Source organism: Mesoplodon densirostris, chromosome 15 (genome assembly GCF_025265405.1).
Source record: "Mesoplodon densirostris isolate mMesDen1 chromosome 15, mMesDen1 primary haplotype, whole genome shotgun sequence".
Lineage (NCBI taxonomy): Eukaryota > Metazoa > Chordata > Mammalia > Artiodactyla > Ziphiidae > Mesoplodon > Mesoplodon densirostris.
In genome coordinates this window covers 29,417,873-29,425,374 of record NC_082675.1, presented here as the reverse complement: position 1 = coordinate 29,425,374, position 7,502 = coordinate 29,417,873, and positions in this window count along the sequence as shown.

Genomic DNA, 7,502 nt, shown 5'->3' with positions numbered 1-7,502 from the left:
AAGCATCACCTCCAAAGTATTCTCACTAACCGGAAAAGTAAAGGAAAAAAAAAGAAATCCGGTTACGCCTAGAGCTACAAGCTTACGGAAATACAGAGACGAAAGGAACATGCTATGTTACACCAGCAAGAAGCGGTCAGCCGAACCCAGAATGTGGGGAGTCTACAGACGAAATGACCCAATTTCTTTATTCAACAAGTAGCATCACGACAAAACGGAGGAGGGCAGGAGGAGGATCTGTTGTTGCAAATCAGATGGGAAACAAGGCAGCCAAATGCAGTTCCTGGCCTGGGTTGGGTCATGATTGGGACAAACTAACTTCAAAAAAAAAACCAAAAACACTTTTTAAAAGATTGGGAAACTTGGACATGGAATTAATGTGAGGTGATACTAAAGAATTATTGGTAATTTTGCTATGATAATGCTCTTGGGTTTTTTTGTTTGGTTGGTGGGTTGGTTGGTTTTGGGTTTTTTGTTTTGTTTGGCCGCCCCATGTAGCATGTGGGATCTTAATTCCCCGACCAGGGATCAAACCCATGCCCCCTGCAGCGGAAGCCTGTAGTCCTAACCACTGGACCGCCAGGGAATTCCCCTGTATTTTTTTAAGATTAGAGAATCATACTAAAATACGTATAGGTAAATTATATGATTTCTGGAATTTTCTTTAATGCTCCAGAAAAAAATTTTATGGTAGGGAAATAGGAGAATAACCGCTATTGGCAAAATGTTGCTAATGCTGAAGCAAGGAGATGGGTGTATGGCACAGTGTTTGGCAGAATAATGGCCCCCAAAGATGTCCATTCCATGTCTCCCGACCTGTGAACAGATTTCCTTATGTGGCAAAAGAGACTTTGCAGACGTGTTGAAGGTTAAAGGGCCATTTGTCCATTAGGTGCTGTGAACTGAGTGAGTAGGTACCAGATCCAAAACCCATAGACCATGCTTAGGGCAAAACGATCTGACGAGTTATTCCCACAAACCCCCCAAATGTCAGGGGAGTGAGGATGAACCACAGATCGCTACAAGACCAGGTGACATCAGTGTAGATGCAGGTAGAAACAGGAACAGTAAAGAATCTAATGGACCTGATGACAGGGAACCCCAAATAGCATCAGGTTCCGCAGGAAGCATGGAGAGGAGAGCAGCTGAAAACAGGAAGGATTTTTCTTCGTCCAGCGGCAAGGGGCCCACGGATGGGCCTGAGGGGCTGGAGCAATTCTTCTGGAACAAGACCCCACATGGAGGGAGACTCCCAGGGTGGGATGAGAATTTGCAGGATGTGGACGAGAGACATGGAGGAAAGAAGTGCAGATAAAACTGGGAAAGAGGGAATTGCAGAAGGCAAGCTCTCACACGTTAGCCTGCCAAGGACAGCAACAGAATGTGTTGCGAAAGCTCTCTGAACGCTGCTCCTTTTGGATGTTCAGAAGTAAATTCAGGAATGAGCATTAGGGAAGAAGTGAGGTCAAAAGTCAGCAAAGTTATCATCAGAAAAAAGAGAACAACAAATAGAATAACATTCCTGAAGACGATGAAAGCATGCACCAGAAACATACCCACAAAACAGACCAAAACTGTCACCTATTATTTCAGAACAAACTAAAGACATTCAGAGAATGAGAGACAATGTAAATCAGAATCAGGAGAAATTAGAAATAAAAGAAAAAGATTAAGAAATAAAGACTGAACTAAAGGAATGGAAGGAACTTAAACAACACCTTAAGAGAAATGAAAAGTGAAAAGGAGAAAATCTTTATAAATTTTTAAAAAATGAAGAAAGACAAATGAGTGTAAGAGAGGCCAACAAATATTGAGGACAGCCAAGAGCAACCAACAGATAACAGGAGTCCCAGAAGATAAAAGCAACGTGAGAGAACAGTTCTAAAACCTGCAATTCAAGGAAACGTTCCTGAAATAAAAAATAGGCATACTTGAAACATATCGAAGGCAAACACTACGTACCTGAGACTATGAATTCAGAATGTTCCTCACCAAGACATATTCTAGTAAAATTATTGGGTTTTCAATAAAAACGAAAAGAAAATATCTTTGGGCATCCAGGCAAAAACAGCAAGTGACTTATGAGGGAATAGGATTTAGGTTATCATCAAACTCTGACAGTGTGCTTTATGCCACAAGAGAACAAAGTACATGTACTTAAGATTTTGTAAGGAAAGAAAATGTGAGCCATGGACTTTATATGTAGCAAAAGTGAATTTCAATTATAAAGGTCATAGACCACTGTTATCAACATGCAGGAATTCAGAGAATTCAGTTCCCGTGATTTCTCCCAGAAAACAATCTTCAGACCATCAGAATGATTAGGGAGGACATTGCTGTAAAGACCAGAGGTGAACATCAAAGTCACAGTGTCATTTGAACTAAGACCAAGTTAGGGTTAAAAGAGAGAGTGGTATGTAATAGCTATACGCTCTGACAAGATAGATGTACAGCTTTTTTTTTAATGGCGGAAGAATGGAGAACACATGCAAAGACGAATTCTTGTTTTCAGTTAGCATTATTGGTAGCAATATTATTTGTAGTGTCCTTCTAACACAGTTGCATGTATAAGAGGGGATAAAGCAGATTAATAACTATGGGATATTCTATCAGTCCCTGATGAAAAATGATTATGATTCTTTCATGACTTTTGCTCAGGATATTATTGGTTCTTTAATGTTTTCGAGATTCAGGGAAACTTTTTCTCTCTTAAGCTATCTATAATTTATCCAACTTGGTATATTATACTCTTATAAAGAGAAACAAAACAATCCAGAAGTAGACCCAGAACTTCTAGGATTGGTTCATTGCGTTTCCAGTTCATATTAGACACAGCGATTTTCTTTTTTATTTTTATTTTTTTAATTTTTTTAATTTTTTTTATTTTTTGCTTTATAACAAATTTAATCAGTTATACATATACATATGTTTCCATATCCCCTCCCTTTTGCGTCTCCCTCCCACCCTCCCTATCCCACCCCTCCAGGCGGTCACAAAGCACCGAGCTGATCTCCCTGTGCTATGCGGCTGCTTCCCACTAGCTATCTACCTTACGTTTGGTAGTGTATATATGTCCATGCCGCTCTTTCACTTTGTCACAGCTTACCTTTCCCCCTCCCCATATCCTCAAGTCCATTCTCTAGTAGGTCTGTGTCTTTATTCCTGTCTTAACCCTAGGTTCTTCATGACATTTTTTTTTCTTAAATTCCATATATATGTGTCAGCATACAGTATTTGTCTTTCTCTTTCTGACTTACTTCACTCTGTATGACAGACTCTAGGTCCATCCACCTCATTACAAATAGCTCAATTTCATTTCTTTTTATGGCTGAGTAATATTCCATTGTATATATATGCCACATCTTCTTTACCCATTCATCTGATGATGGACACTTAGGTTGTTTCCATCTCCAGGCTATTGTAAATAGGGCTGCTATGAACATTTTGGTACATGTCTCTTTTTGAATTATGGTTTTCTCAGGGTATATGCCCAGTAGTGGGATTGCTGGGTCATATGGTAGTTCTATTTGTAGTATTTTAAGGAACCTCCATACCGTTCTCCATAGTGGCTGTACCAATTCACATTCCCACCAGCAGTGCAAGAGTGTTCCTTTTTTTCCACACCCTCTCCAGCATTTATTGTTTGTAGATTTTTTGATGATGGCCATTCTGACTGGTGTGAGATGATATCTCATTGTAGTTTTGATTTGCATTTCTCTAATGAGCAAAGATGTTGAGCATCCTTTCATGTGTTTGTTGGCAGTCTGTATATCTTCTGTGGAGAAATGTCTATTTAGGTCGTCTGCCCATTTTTGGATTGGGTTGTTTGTTTTTTTGTTATTGAGCTGCATGAGCTGCTTATAAATTTTGGAGATTAATCCTTTGTCAGTTGCTTCATTTACAAATATTTTCTCCCATTCTGAGGGTTGTCTTTTGGTCTTGTTTATGGTTTCCTTTGCTGTGCAAAAGCTTTTAAGTTTCATTAGGTCCCATGTGTTTATTTTTGTCTTTATTTCCATTTCTCTAGGAGGTGGGTCAAAAAGGATCTTGCTGTGATTTATGTCATAGAGTGTTCTGCCTATGTTTTCCTCTAAGAGTTTGATAGTGTCTGGCCTTACATTTAGGTCTTTAATCCATTTTGAGCTTATTTTTGTGTATGGTGTTAGGGAGCGATCGAATCTCATACTTTTACATGTCCCTATCCAGTTTTCCCAGCACCACTTATTGAAGAGACTGTCCTTTCTCCACTGTGCATTCCTGCCTCCTTTATCAAAGATAAGGTGACCATATGTCCGTGGGTTTATCTCTGGGCTTTCTATCCTGTTCCATTGATCTATCTTTCTGTTTTTGTGCCAGTACCATACTGTCTTGATTACTGTAGCTTTGTAGTATAGTCTGAAGTCAGGGAGCCTGATTCCTCCAGCTCCATTTTTCGTTCTCAAGATTGCTTTGGCTATTCGGGGTCTTTTGTGTTTCCATACAAATTGTGAAATTTTTTGCTCTAGTTCTGTGAAAAATGCCAGTGGTAGTTTGATAGGGATTGCATTGAATCTGTAGATTGCTTTGGGTAGTAGAGTCATTTTCACAATGTTGATTCTTCCAATCCAAGAACATGGTACATCTCTCCATCTATTTGTATCATCTTTAATTTCTTTCATCCGTGTCTTATAATTTTCTGCATACAGGTCTTTTGTCTCCTTAGGTAGGTTTATTCCTAGATATTTTATTCTTTTTGTTGCAATGGTAAATGGGAGTCTTTTCTTGATTTCACTTTCAGATTTTTCATCATTAGTATATAGGAATGCCAGAGATTTCTGTACATTAATTTTGTATCCTGCAACATTACCAAATTCATTGATTAGCTCTAGTAGTTTTCTGGTAGCATCTTTAGGATTCTCTATGTATAGTATCATGTCATCTGCAAACAGTGACAGCTTTACTTCTTCTTTTCCGATTTGGATTCCTTTTATTTCCTTTTCTTCTCTGATTGCTGTGGCTAAAACTTCCAAAACTATGTTGAATAAGAGTGGTGAGAGTGGGCAACCTTGTCTTGTTCCTGATCTTAGTGGAAATCGTTTCAGTTTTTCACCATTGAGGACGATGCTGGCTGTGGGTTTGTCATATATGGCCTTTATTATGTTGAGGAAAGTTCCCTCTATGCCTACTTTCTGCAGGGTTTTTATCATAAATGGGTGTTGAATTTTGTCAAAAGCTTTCTCTGCATCTATTGAGATGATCATATGTTTTTTCTCCTTCAATTTGTTAATGTGGTGTACCACGTTGATTGATTTGTGTATATTGAAGAATCCTTGCATTCCTGGAAAAACCCCCACTTGATCATGGTGTATGATCCTTTTAATGTGCTGTTGGATTCTGTTTGCTAGTATTTTGTTGAGGATTTTTGCATCTATGTTCATCAGTGATATTGGCCTGTAGTTTTCTTTCTTTGTGACATCCTTGTCTGGTTTTGGTATCAAGGTGATGGTGGCCTCGTAGAATGAGTTTGGGAGTGTTCCTCCCTCTGCTATATTTTGGAAGAGTTTGAGAAGGATAGGTGTTAGCTCTTCTCTAAATGCTTGATAGAATTCACCTGTGAAGCCATCTGGTCCTGGGCTTTTGTTTGTTGGAAGATTTTTTTATCACAGTTTCAATTTCAGTGCTTGTGATTGGTCTGTTCATATTTTCTATTTCTTCCTGATTCAGTCTTGGCAGGTTGTGCATTTCTAAGAATTTGTCCATTTCTTCCAGGTTGTCCATTTTATTGGCATAGAGTTGCTTGTAGTAATCTCTCATGATCTTTTGTATTTCTGCAGTGTCAGTTGTTACTTCTTTTTCATTTCTAATTCTATTGATTTGAGTCTTCTCCCTTTTTTTCTTGATGAGTCTGGCTAATGGTTTATCAATTTTGTTTATCTTCTCAAAGAACCAGCTTTTAGTTTTATTGATCTTTGCTATCGTTTCCTTCATTTCTTTTTCATTTATTTCTGATCTGATTTTTATGATTTCTTTCCTTCTGCTAACTTTGGGATGTTTTTGTTCTTCTTTCTCTAATTGCTTTAGGTGCAAGGTTAGGTTGTTTATTCGAGATGTTTCCTGTTTCTTAAGGTGGGATTGTATTGCTATAAACTTCCCTCTTAGAACTGCTTTTGCTGCATCCCATAGGTTTTGGGTCGTCGTGTCTCCATTGTCATTTGTTTCTAGGTATTTTTTAATTTCCCCTTTGATTTCTTCAGTGATCACTTCGTTATTAAGTAGTGTATTGTTTAGCCTCCATGTGTTTGTATTTTTTACAGATATTTTCCTGTAATTGATATCTAGTCTCATAGCATTGTGGTCGGAAAAGATACCTGATACAATTTCAATTTTCTTAAATTTACCAAGGCTTGATTTGTGACCCAAGATATGACCTATCCTGGAGAATGTTCCATGAGCACTTGAGAAAAATGTGTATTCTGTTGTTTTTGGATGGAATGTCCTATAAATATCAATTAAGTCCATCTTGTTTAATGTATCATTTAAAACTTGTGTTTCCTTATTTATTTTCATTTTGGATGATCTGTCCATTGGTGAAAGTGGGCTGTTAAAGTCCCCTACTATGAGTGTGTTACTGTCGATTTCTCCTTTTATGGCTGTTAGTATTTGCCTTATGTATTGAGGTGCTCCTATGTTGGGGGCATAAATATTTAAAATTGTTATATCTTCTTCTTGGATCGATCCCTTGATCATTATGTAGTGTCCTTCTTTGTCTCTTCTAGTAGTCTTTATTTTAAAGTCTATTTTGTCTGATATGAGAATTGCTACTCCAGCTTTCTTTTGGTTTCCATTTGCATGGAATATCTTTTTCCATCCCCTTACTTTCAGTCTGTATGTGTCTCTAGGTCTGAAGTGGGTCTCTTGTAGACAGCATATAGATGGGTCTTGTTTTTGTATCCATTCAGCCAATCTGTGTCTTTTGGTGGGAGCATTTAGTCCATTTACATTTAAGGTAATTATCGATATGTATGTTCCTATTCCCATTTTCTTAGTTGTTTTGGGTTCGTTATTGTAGGTCTTTTCCTTCTGTTGTGTTTCTTGCCTAGAGGAGTTCCTTTAGCATTTGTTGTAAAGCTGGTTTGGTGGTGCTGAACTCTCTCAGCTTTTGCTTGTCTGTAAAGGTTTTAATTTCTCCATCAAATCTGAATGAGATCCTTGCTGGGTAGAGTAATCTTGGTTGCAGGTTTTTCTCCTTCATCACTTTAATTATGTCCTGCCACTCCCTTCTGGCTTGTAGAGTTTCTGCTGAGAGATCAGCTGTTATCCTGATGGGGATTCCCTTGTGTGTTATTTGTTGTTTTTGCCTTGCTGCTTTTAATATGATTTCTTTGTGTTTAATTTTTGACAGTTTGATTAGTATGTGTCTTGGCGTATTTCTCCTTGGATTTATTCTGTATGGGACTCTCTGTGCCTCCTGGACTTGATTAACTATTTCCTTTCCCATATTAGGGAAGTTTTCAACTATAATC